Source organism: Rousettus aegyptiacus, unplaced genomic scaffold (assembly GCF_014176215.1).
Source record: "Rousettus aegyptiacus isolate mRouAeg1 unplaced genomic scaffold, mRouAeg1.p scaffold_m13_p_10, whole genome shotgun sequence".
Lineage (NCBI taxonomy): Eukaryota > Metazoa > Chordata > Mammalia > Chiroptera > Pteropodidae > Rousettus > Rousettus aegyptiacus.
The window spans coordinates 53,728,754-53,742,296 of NW_023416285.1; the positions used below are offsets into that span (position 1 = coordinate 53,728,754).

General features: G+C 32.1%; 1 pseudogene; it reads left to right on the forward strand.

Moving 5' to 3' along the window:
- Window positions 1-13,194: 13,194 nt before the first annotated feature.
- LOC118609221 lies at window positions 13,195-13,313 on the forward strand (annotated as a pseudogene).
- Window positions 13,314-13,543: the final 230 nt, after the last annotated feature.

Below are 13,543 nucleotides of genomic sequence, written 5' to 3' on the forward strand. Positions count from 1 at the left end.
TCTGGTACTTTACTGTTTAAGGTTTCCAAATCATTAAATCTCCTGAATAATGCTTTCGGGCCAAGTGTTAGATACTTAGAAGCACTTAATAAATGCTCGTTGACTAACTGATCAATTGATACCATGTTAGGACTAGAAAGTGCTCAGTAAGCATTTATTTAAGAGGGTTATAATTACACATAATTTGAACCAATGCAATAGAATTTTTTATATGGCTAAAATACCTGAGAATTCAATTTGGGCAACAAAATAAATAAAATTGTACTGAATTATAACCAATAGTATAAAATTAATACCCACAAATCCACATTGATATAAATACATGATTGAACAAATAATTAAGTGGAGGAAAATAGATAAATATTCTATACAGGAGAATTCCAACTAATTATGTATAACTTCTATCACATCCATTAAGGGTGGTATTCACGTCGTGACTTCCTTCTAGAAAGTATGAAAGGGGTTATGAGTAGGGCAAAGATGGAAGGGAAACTTTACAATAGAGAAACTGGGCAAATGTTACCTCAGTCAGTTAATATCGTCAATGATCAGTCAGGTTGATAATAGAGATCCTTGATATATGATGAAAATGGCTCTTTATCTTGCTGGCCTTTCTCCCCCAAACCTATAATCATTGCAAAATCATGAATGAAAGCATCAGATAAAACAAAACTGAAAGAAAATATACAAACTATATGACCAGTATGCCTGTTCTGCAATATCATCCCAAAAAAAAAAAAAAAAGAAAAGAAAATCTGAGAAACCATCACAGTCTAGAGGAATCTAAAGTTACACAACTCATAAATGTAACATGGTATCCTGGATGAGATCTTAGTACAAAGAAAGGACATTAAGTAAAAACTCAAAAAAAATTCTAGTAAAGTATGAGAGTTAGTTAAGAATAATGTATCAATATCGGTACATTAATGTGTAAAAAATGTACCATAGTAGTGTAAGTGGTGAATAGCCGGAGAAAATGAATGCTGAATATACAGAAACTCTATAATATTCCTGAAGCTCTTGTTTTCCTATAAAGAATCAGATAAAAAGTATTTCCAGTCTTACAGACTATATGCTCACTGTTGCAATAATTCAACTCTGTCATTAAAAGCAGTCATAGGAAACAACACACAGATAAATGAGTATGACACTTAGTTAAAATAAAAATTTACTTACAAAAACAAATGGAAATGCAGATTTGGCCTAAGGGTTGTAGTTTGCCAGCCCCTCCTTTAGATAATAATTTTTCTTCTATTTTTAGAAATGTAAGATGTCTATTTTTAGAAAGCCCAGGAATGTACCAAAAGTAATCTTTTATTCAGAACTTAGCTGTTCTTTTTTGATTGTCTTTCTGAATATCTAGACAGACACATTGTTGGAAGTAAGATTTTTTTTTTAAATTAATTTTTAGATGTAGTTGCCATATAATCCTATATTGATTTATATTAGTTTCATGTGTACAATACAGTGATCTTACACCTCCATATCATAAAATATGATCACCCCACCAAATCTAGTAATCATCTGTCACTATGTAACACAATATTTTATAAATATATCCCCCCCCTTTTTTTTTCACTCATCTCCATATCACCTCCCTGCTGGTAACCATCGCTTTGGTCTCTGTTTCAATGAGTCTATTTTCATTTTGTTTATTTTGGTTTTACATTCCACATATAAGTGAAACCATATGGTATTTGTCTCCCTCTGCCTGACTTATTTCACTTAGCATAATACCTTCTAGATCCATCCATGTTGTTGTAAATGACAAGATTTTATTATTTTTTATTGCTGAATAATATTCTATGCACATGATACATCTTTATCCATTCATCTATCAATGTATCTCCAAGTATACTATAAAGCTATAATAACAAAAACAGTATGGCACTGGCATAAAAACAGACACAGAGCTCAATGGAACAAATTACATGGTCAACTAACTATGAGAAATGAGATAAAAATATACTCTAAAGTAATAACAGTCTCTTCAACAAGTGCTGTTCAGAAAACCAGACAGATGTTTGCAAAAAAAAAATGAAACTGAACCGCTCTCTTACACCATATATACCCAAAATAACTCAAAATGTGTTAAAGACTTATACGTAAGGCCTAAAACCATAAAACATCTAGGAGAAAACATAGAAAATAAAGTATCCGACATTAAGTTAGAATCTTTTTGGACACATCCTCACAAGGAAGGAAAACAAAAGCAAAAATAAACACATGGGACTATATCAAACTAATAAATCTTTTGTACAGCAAAGAAAACCAACAAAACAAAAAGGCGATCCACTAAATGGGAAAATATATTTGCAAATGATATATCCAATAATGAGTTGATATTCAAAATGTATAAGAAACTCATACAACTCAATAATAAAAAATAAACAATCTGATTAAAAAATGGGCAGAGGACATGAAAAGACATTTCTCCAAAGAAGACACATGCAGATGGCCAACAAACAAATGAAAAGATCAACATTACTAATCATCAGGGAAATACAAATTAAAATCACAATGAGAGAGTACCTCACACCAGTCAGAATGGCTATTATCAAAAAGTCAACAAATAACTTGTGTTGGTGATATGTGGAGAAAAGGGAACCCTTGTGCATGACTGGTGGGACTGCAAACTGGTGCAGCCCCAATGAAAAACAGTATGCAGTTTCCTCGAAAGACTTAAAATGGATCTACTATGTGACCCAAAATTACACTTCTGAGTATTTATTCAAAGAAAATGAAAACACTAATTTGATAAGATATATGCATTCCATGTTCATTGCAGCATCATTTACAATAGCTGATATATAGACACAACCAAGGTGTCTATCTATAGATAAATGAATGCACATGTTTTTCATTCTGAGATGCAGGCTTAAGAAGCAGTCCCTTTGTGAGACATGTTTATTCTAAAAGTAGACAATAAATAGGTAAATAGAATGGAATGGAATGGAATGGAATAGAATAGAATAGAATAGAATAGAATAGAATAGAATAGAATAGAATAGAATAGAATAGAATAGAACAGAACAGAACAGGAGTTAAAAACAAGAGATGCATTGTAAGATTCAATGTTTCTTAAAGCATAATTGGTGTGTTCTCACTTCTGCTACATTTAATGAACCAAAGATATACGTAAGTTCAAAATCAGTGGGCAGAAAAGTATACTTCTTTCACAGGCAAAGTGGAAAATAGTGAATTTCCCAACATCGATATAATCAACTCCCATGGTCTTCTCTTACCTCTTAATAGGCTTTCATAATCAGGACAGCTGAAAAATTGCAGGAAAATTGCATTATCAAGAGTTTAAGCACTTCCCAGTTTCACTCTTAACCCCCTGATACACCTAAAACTCAGAATTATTCATTTTCTTTTAATGAAAATGTTTATGAATTCATCACATAGTATCCACTTGAAGTCCTCTGAGATTCCCAGTGTTTGGTCCAAAGAATTGAAACATTTGAGACTCCTGGGGCATGGTGAAACCATGAAATTGTTCCATAACTTAATGATTATCTATAGTACATACTGCCAAAGCTAGTGTAGTTATAAGAAACTAGAAATTTATGCTTTGAGGTATCTTGCCCATGGATTCAGTCTTTTCAGAACTAGGATAGTGATGAAATACACTGATGTAATACCCTCCCTCAAAAACTCATAGTCTCATGCTATGTAAATCCATCTTTAGACTAAAGCACGTCTTTCCATTTATTTCAATCTTGATTTATGTCTCTGATTTCTGTGTGTATAATCAAACATGTAATATATATATATATATGTGTGTGTGTGTATATATGTGTGTGTATATATATATATATATATATGCCTACACACTTGTAGGTTCTGCAAATTTTTATTTATTACTAAGAGAATGTTTATTTATAAAATGTAACCCTACAGAAAAATATTTGAAATATTGTTTCGGCTATCAAATTGACAATGGTTTTTAGAAAATTAATACTCAGGGTTTGGTTAGGGTGTGCCCTCTGACATGGGATAAGTGCTGGATATTATTAGGTTACTCCTTCAGATTTATTCTCCACCTTTTTCCATTCTGGTTTATGCCCTGGGAGGCTGATGTGTATGGGTTACATTAACAGGATTCTGGGCCATCCAGTTTATAGTAAGAGGGATATCTGAAGGATGAGGAAAAGTAAAGTCAGGTTGATTTTTTTTCCGTATCTTTCTCACGAGGTAAAATCAAGTGGACTGCAAAATTCAATCAAATCAAATGAAAAGATCTTCTCACTTAATTTACTTGTTTTCATTATGACATACTTTTCTCCACTATATCTAGTGACCCTAAAGCTTTATCCCTCTATTACAATTTTTCCAGAACATAAATCTCTAATTTCCTGCAAGGGGCAGAAATGAGGCAAGCTGAGAGTCTGAGGATAATTTTCTGGTTACAAGGCATGTGCAGAGGCAAACTAGAAATACTCTTCTCTTTTTTTTCAGACTAATCTGTAAAAGCATCTAATTGCTTCCAGTTGTTTTGCCTTCCTATAATTCTGTAGCAATGTGATGTTCTGGTTGTTTCTTGGTTTCTTCCCTGAAGCAGACTACAAGAAAAATTTTTAATCTAATTTTTTCCATTGGATTCAAAGAAAATATGTTTGGGACATTCACAGAGGATGATATTATAAAATATTTACATCTTCATATTTTGTTGAATGAGAGGTTTCAACTTCAAATTCCATTATTGTACAGAACTATAAAATCATATATTTTAAAAACTGCCCTCTTTCAGCATCATGATCTCGGAAGTACAAATTAGCAAATGATAGATGGTCATCTATGGGGATGAAGAGTATGGCATAGGAAATGCAGTTAGCATCAATGTAATGGCTAGGTAGAAAGCCAGAGAACAGAAAGAGCAATTAGGGGGATCATTTTATAAACTATATAAATATCTAACCAATGCATGGTATACTTGAAACTAATAATAAAATTAAATTAAAAAAATGAATTAATTAAAATAAAAGGTAAAAAAAAGAAGACAAAAAAGAACCATGTCAGAGAAAGTATTTTGATAATATGGATAATAACAAGCGTCTCAAATCAGTTTTTCTATTTTGAAACAGGCATTTTACCACACTCATCACTATTACCAGGTGGCTAGGAAAGATGATATACAGATTTGTTTCAGGATAATACACCCATAATTTAAGGTACAGAATGTGCTCCACCTTATCTTGGCTGCATTTCCTTTTCCCTTTGCTCCTCCTACCCAGGGAGCATGCTCTTGACTGTCAAACTTGCCAGTACAGTTCTAAAGGTACAGGTAACTGTTAAGGGAAGGTTTCTAATAGAAGCACTGGAGCCATGTGTTTTATAGTCACCCATGTTTTACTTGACTTTAGAGTTGAAATCAAGAGCAAAAAAAAATTTATTTGCAATACATAATTATATGACAGCAGTTAATTCCAGATGCTTTCCATGGGCTTTTTGTTTAATTCTATTTCTTCCCACAAGTAACTACAAAAAGCCTTCTCTTAAGCCTGTAATGTTTAAAACAACTACAGACTTGTACCAGTTAATTATTATTATGCAACTCTACAGACTGTATTCTTTCCCTTCCTAATGTACAAAACAGATTATCTTGGTTAACTGAAACAACATATGACTGAAACTTCCATTAACCAATTACTGTAGAAACAAAATCTGGATCTCAAGCTCCTCTAGACAGGCATCTGGTAAGTGATTCATCAACTCTCTTTAAAGTGCCCATATTTTATATAAAACTTAATTCGACAATTGAAGACTTAGGGAATAATAAATAGAAAATTGTAATACAGATGTTTTGCCATAAAAGGGAAAATATTTAGGAATTGTTATGCCCAGATTTCTTGTCATAAATTTATAAGATTATGTTTCATATTTAAAAATGTGTTGAGGTAGTCTGCTCTACTAATTTTAGGTTTAATAAGCCGAAATAATTTTAAAGGCTATTCAAAGGAATATTCTTGCATGGTTCATTGATAAGATGAGTTCTTAAAAATTCTGAATGTGGGAATATGAAAATCAGATCTCGAGAAAGATATGGTTTTCATAATCTGCTTTTGTGTACTTCTCAAGATCACCAAAGACAATGCATTGTATGGATACTAGATAAATACATTTCCCACTGATGACTGCTTTATTTCCTATTTCAGAAATATTTTGACTATATGAAATATTTTTCACTGCAATATGTAGTCAATCTTCTTAATCATTAAATCGGAGAACCACTACAGTGTTGTGCTCTTCAAATTTCTAGAAATTCATTCTGAAAGAGATTTAAAACAAGATTTTAGCTATTTTATTTTTTTCACATATACCCTCCTGTTGTCACTTTAATAAATAACCACTTCAATATGATCTCTTATACATCGTTTTGTCTTTTCCTTTGGATTTATTACCAAAGTATTACCGAAGAGTGTTCTGTTCCCTTTTTGACACATTATCCAGCCTCTTGATGTCTCGAACAAAATATTGAACGAGACATCAGAGTACAGCAGCAAAAGAATAGCTTTATTGGAAAGGAGAGTAAAGCAACTCTACACCTTCAGACATAGAAGTGGCCCAAGAAAGAGAAGGATGGCTCTAGGGCCTATTAACAAAGGCTTTGGGGTTTTTATCTCTTACTGTGGGTGGTTACTTTTCTTAGAGGAATGGGCTTTCTTACTGGGCATTTAAAATGGATGGGACTCAGTGACTCATCATTTACTTTCTGCTCATGTTTGTTCCCAGAATTCAGTCTGTTATAATAATTTTAATGAACTTCTGGGCACATGTATTTTATTATAATGTGGTATAATTAGACTGAGGTTAGTTGAAGGTCATTATGGTCTCAGTTGCTGAGGTGTGAGTGCCTGGCTTAAACCTGTAGCTGATTCTCTGCCTTCCTGTTTCTTTGTGGAAGTTACCTTTTAGCCTAAAAGTGCCTTTTGGCTTACTTAGTTTTGGGCAGACTGGGGCAGGCCTTTTCTAGAATAGGATGGCCTCAGAGTTTTGCAAGCAGACCCGAAACCCCCTATATCTTTCCTGCCTAACTTCTTTCTAAGAGCTATGAACCCCTTTTTATTAGTATTGTCCCCACTGGGGTGAGGTGAAATCTGGAGTTGCCCCAGAGGCCTGGGGAAGGAGGAGGAAGACAGTGGACAGTGGTATTATGTGTTGTCCCTTGGTTCTTCCCTGCCGATGCAGTAAAGAATTACAGATTGGCAAGATTTAGAAAAAGTAAGATTTGGTGAAGGTACATTTTAGAAGGAGGCTGCAGCCCTGTGGAATTTGGAAGGTGAAGAGATAAGACAATATATCCTAAAAGAAGGAGCAGTTTTTCAGCAAGGAGCACTGTAACAACAAAGAAGTGGGAAAGTCTGTTTATATTTGGGCCATGATAGAAGTCCAAGATGATCCATATGTGAGGTCACCTTGACTGACAGTTAAGTGCTATATAACTTTTTGCCTACCGCACATGTGCTTACTCAGAATTCAATTTGTTATAATTAGATTTATGAACTTCCAGGCATAAACACAGTATTATAATGATAGTATGATGAGCAATAGATTGTGGGCAAATTAGGGTAGTACCTTCTGCTCATGAGTTTGTAGCCAGTTCAGCCAGCAGCTTTTATGGACTTTGTGTTCTGGATTTGGGATAATTATAACCTTAAAAGGGAGGTATTTCTAGGAGGTCCTTAAGGAAGGTCTTCAAGGAAAGTTTCTATAAGTATAGAGCTGGGCCTTCACTCCTGTAGCTCATGCCTGACTAACGACTTAACAGTATGAATGTTGAGGGACTGGAAGTCTCTTCTTCTGTATCTGCTTCCTGCTGAGGAGGGTTGTAGTTCCTGCCTAATTTGATTTCATGAAGCTCTTTCCCTCTCTGTCTCAGTCAGAAGGGGTCTCGAGTTCTCCTGCCAGAGAATGTATCCTGCCAAAATGCCGCCCAGTCACTAGACAAGGAAGAAAGGAAGATGCAAACTTGTTATTTAAATCATATATCTATTAACTTTATTATTATTGATTTTCTTATTAAGTGAAAAGAATAAGCTTAATAAAGAAAGACAGAGTTGGTTAATGCATTACTTAAAGAAAGCAATCTCTGGGTTAAGGGTCCCCTCCTCTCCATTACAACAATGGCCCTGCCTTGTCTAAGATAATTTCTCTTTACAATGAACCAGAGGTTAAGCTTCAGTGATCCTTCATCAATAACCAGAGGACCTGAGTTACTTAATCAATAATCAGAGATCTGAGCTGTAAGTTTTAGGGTAATTATCTGAATTAGAGGAGGAGGGACTTTTTCCCAGAGAAAGAAAATAAAAACCTCAGCAAAACTTAGTAGTATCAAAAAATACTTCGAAAAGCACAATTAAAAGTCCTATGAGAACATTTTGTAAATAATGGCCTGTATCAAAAGCAATGTTTTAAGTACCCCACATCAGTACAAAAAAAAAAAAAACCCTCATAAATGAAAGTTATGTGATATCCTTAATTGTCTATCTTAGTAATCAAAATATTAAAATTATATTTTAATAACAAATAAAAAAGGCTTAATATATTTTAAATCCAAATATTTTAAATTAAAACAATTCTCTTGTGTAAGTGAATATTTAGGCTAATGCTTGTTACCAGTCATTACAAGATTTTTTTCCAATGGATAAATGCTTCGCAATTATTATTTTTTTATTTATTATTATTTGTTTAGTTTCAGTGTTTTCCTCAGATACATGAAAAATTATAGATTTGAAATTTATAAGCCAATGTTCTGAAAAAGTTCCAAAGTTATATTATTTATTTTTGTTAATGTTCAATTACAGTTGACATTCAATATTATTTTAGTTCAGGTGTACAGCATAGTGGTTAGACATTTACATAATTTACAAAGTGATCTCCTCCCTAAGTCTAGTACCCACCTGACACCATACATAGTTATTATGCTGTATTTTATGTCCCCATGGCTATTTTGTAACTACCAATTTCTTAATCCCTTCATTCTTTTCACCTAGACCCCAACCCCCTATCTGACAATCATCTGTTTGTCCTCTGTATCTACAAGTTTGTTTCTGTTTTGTTTGTTCATTTATTTTGTTCTTTAGGTTCCACACATAAGGGAGATTATATGGTATTTGTCTTTCTCTGTATGACTTACTTCACTTAGTATAATACCCTCTAGGTCCATCCATGTTGTCACAAAAGGTAAAATTTCATTTTTTATTGCCAAGTAGTATTCCACTGTATATATATATATATACCACATCTTCTTTATCCATTTGTCTACTGATGGACACTTAGATCGCTTCCATATATTGGCAATTGTAAACAATGTGGCAATGAATATAGAGTTGCACATAGCTTTTCAAATAAGCATTGTCATAGATTAATTGACCATATAGGTATAGATTTATTTCTGAGCTCTCTATCCTGTTCCATTGATCTATGTGTCTGTTTATGCCAGTACCATGCTGTTTTGATTACCATAGCTTTATAGTATAGTTCAATACCAGGTAGCATGGTAACTGACTTTGCTCTTCTTTCTCAAGATTGCATTGATTATTTGGGGTATTTTATAGTTCCATATAATTTTAGGATTATTTGTTTTAGTTCTGTGATAAATTCCATTGGTATTTTGATAAAGTTTGGATTGAATTTCTAGATTGTTTTAGGTAGCATAGATTTTTTTTTAAACTTTCAATAGTATTTTATTTTAATTTATTTTTAAATAATAATCATTATTTTATTTATTATGGTGATATTGGTTAATAAAGTCCAATAAGTTTCAAGTGTACAAGTCAACAGTAAGTCATATATATATATATTGCATTGTGTGTTTAGTATAGGTATTTTAAAGATGTTAATTGTGTCTTTCCATGAGCACCATAAATACTTCTATTTATTTGTATCTTCTTCAATTTCTTTCTTCAGTATCATAATTTTCCAAGTACAAGTCTTTTACCCTCTTGGTTAAATTCATTCCTAGCTATTTTATTCCTTTTGATGCAATTGAAAATGGAATTGTTTTCTTAATTTCTCTTTTTGGTAGGTTGTTATCGATGTATAAATATGCGACCAGTTTCTGAATATTAATTTTGTATCCTGCTACTTTATCGAATTCTATGATCAGTTCTAGTTTTTGGTGGACTCTTATTTTTTTTAATAGTATGTAGCTTTGTTAACTATCAACATGGATAAAGTAATATTAGACTTTAAAATTACTACATCCTCAATTTAAATGGGGATAATATAGTTAAAGCCTCATGCTGTTATATAGATCAATTTTCAGATATATTAAGTTTTTATGTAATTAAAAAAAGTTTGTTTTTGGTCACATGATTCATTTAGTATTTCATGATGGCCCACATTATTTATAGAGCATTTTTCAATGTCAAATGATTCTTTGTTCTCTCTGGAATGTTAGTAAATTGATAGCTTTGTTTATTGTACCTAAGAGCAACTTCCTCCTGTGTTCTGAAACTTGATACAAAAACCGCGAAAGAGTCTTTGAAACTGATTTCAAAAGTTGACAGAAAGTAGCTTTCAGAAGTCTATAAATTTACAGAATACTTTCACTAACCTGTGGCCAGGCAGAATCTAAAATATGACTGTCTGAGATACACCAGTAGGTTAAAGCGGGCAGTTATCTACTTCTATAAAGAACTGAAGAGTAGCTTTATCAAGATTCACAATGTATACATCTCATCCTAGCTCTTCTCACTACATCTTGAGAATAGATTTTAAAGAGGCAGAAGAGTGAAGATAACATTTTCTTTCATAGAGAAGAGAAAGTCACTGTTAGGGAAAAGATTTGGAGACAAAGGGATCTGACATTGCCCAGCTAATTTTCTTTAAGTCTTATTCAGCCCACCGTGGGTCACTTTGTCCTTGGAAATGTGGATTTAAAATTAACCCTAACTCTAGTCTCCTCAAGTTAGCAGAAATTTTCAGTGCTTTTAGCCTATGTAAATACCACTATTTCTTAAAGACAGTCCATTTTGTAGCCTATTCTCAAAAGAAACTCATGCTATGAAAGTTACTGTACTCATAGATGTCATAGATGGGCAAGGGAGAGGGAAACATTTTAAAAGAGAATAATGAAATATCTCTGTTAGTAAAAGTACTCATTTTGGTTTAAAAATCAAAACTAGATATACTTATATATGTAAATGTGTATGTATATATACACATATATATTAACAAGCTTCAGTTTCTTTTTTCTGTAAAATAAGGATAAATAATATATATCTCAAAAATTGTTATAAGGCTAAATAATTATTATAGTTATTTTTGTTGTTATTATTTGATTTATCTTTACTCTGAATCAAGCATTGCTCTACATACTTTATTAATTTTATTCTCATAAAATGCCATGAAATATAAAATCCTCATTTTACAGACGAGAATATTATGGGAAAGAAAATACACATAAATTATTTAAAATCACACTTGAAAGATCCTTTTAAAAACTTAGCTCAATTCATAGTAGATACTCCATAAATGTTTATTTCTCAACCTGTCTACTCTTGCCTACTTCAGTTTTATGAAATAGGAAGCTTTCACTCAACCTGTCTTACAACCGCCTCCACAAGATATTATCTATTACTCAATCTCCTACTTAAAATTTCAGGTAAAGTTATATAACACCATAGTTACAGGAAAACAAATCATTAAAGAAAGAAACAAAGACAAAATAAATTTTTAAAAAAACGACATGTACAAACACACATGCACTATATTTTTAATAAAAATACAAGCTTCTTATTTCATTTCTAATATATATTTCATTAAAGTGACAAACAAGCAAAGCTCATTGTAAGGCAGAATTGTTTATGCTTTCAGGAGCAGAGATGATGAGCTCACCAATATCTTCCATTGCTATGGTACTGGAACAGTGTTTTCTAGATTCTATTAGGCCCAAGGGATCTCAAATGAAGAAGAGTATAATTAATTTTTCAAATTAATTATCAAATACCCATGTTAAAATACTCTGACAATAAAAGACTACCTAATAGCAAATGGCATCCAATATGTGCTGACTATGTAAATGAATTATCTAAGGATATCAGAGAATAGGGTATTATTTAAACTTAGAATTTCTGTATGAGATGGAGGAGATGGGTAAATACAATTTTCTCCTCTTAAAGAATAAACTTTCCAAGTACTTATGGGGTTGATGACCTGCTCAAGACTAATTATAAGGCAAAAATTAAATATAAAAATTTAGACCCATTTTGTGTGTGTGTGGGGGACTGAGTAAAGGATGGAAAGTAGTTTTGTAGGTAAAACAGAATGCATTTTTCTTTTAATTTGAGACACTTTAAATTTTTAAAAAAGCATGAACTTTGAAATTATAATAATATAAATGGTTTTTATACTATCACAATTTTAGTAATATTTAATAATTTACTAATATTAAGCATTATATTAAGCAACTTTTATATGCCAGACAGCAGCCGCATCTTTTTATACATTAAGTCATTTCATTTATGAGATTATAAAACTGAAGATCACACAATGACAAGGATTCTATGAATTAGATACTGTCTGCTAAGCTGAAGAATTCTGTGCTCAAAAATATGTTTATTTGCCCAAAGCTACATAGATGCTAAGTTCTAGATTTTTCTAACAGTGGCCTTTCCAGTGACAAAGCTAAGTGCTTTCGTTGGTAGGTATGTTACTTCCTAGGATCTGAAACCTGATTTTACCATTTACAGTTTTTTTTATAGTTGAACAAGTTACATAAACTCTGAAAATTTTTAATGATAATATGAATTCCAAATCTATTATTATTATTAAATTGAAGTGAAAATACATGACATAGAAATTATAGTGCCTATAAGTGATCAATAAATATTAATTTTTATATTTCCCCATGTTGTTTTAAGCAATTAAATTTGATAATTATAATATAAATTAAGATTGTTTATAAGATACAGTTTGTTGGAAAAAAACATGGCCTCATTTCTAGGTATACAGCAAACAAACAAAACACAACAATCAAAATCCATGTAATTAGATCATCTATTGCACAGGTAAACTGCCACAGGTACAAAATAGAATTTGTATTTCTTTTGAGTTTTTACATATGAGAAGCTTTTATAAATATGTACTTTGAGTTTTTATAAATGTGAAATAGCATTTTAATTAGTAGTATCCTAATGGAGTTTTTTAGCAATAAAAGAATGGTCCATAAAAGTGCTCATTTCAGGAGTCTATGGCCATGCTTCCCTGAACAAGCTCGATCTCAATTGATCTCAGAAGCTAAGCAGGTTTGGGCCTGATTAATACTTCGATGGGAGACCACTTAGGAAAACCAGGTGCTGTAGGTGTAAAAAATAAAAAATAAGGGATTGTAAGCTGACAAGGTCCTTGCAATCTGTGAGGTCAACCAATGGTTGCCTTGCCTTAAAAAAAAAAATAGTGCTTATTTCTTTCTGTTTCTACTGTTGTGACTTAAAAGAATATAGTTTGATAATCAAACAATATTAATTTCACTTAAAATTGTATAATGTTAGATGTAAAACAAACTGGAATGACCATTTTGCATGTTTCCCAATAT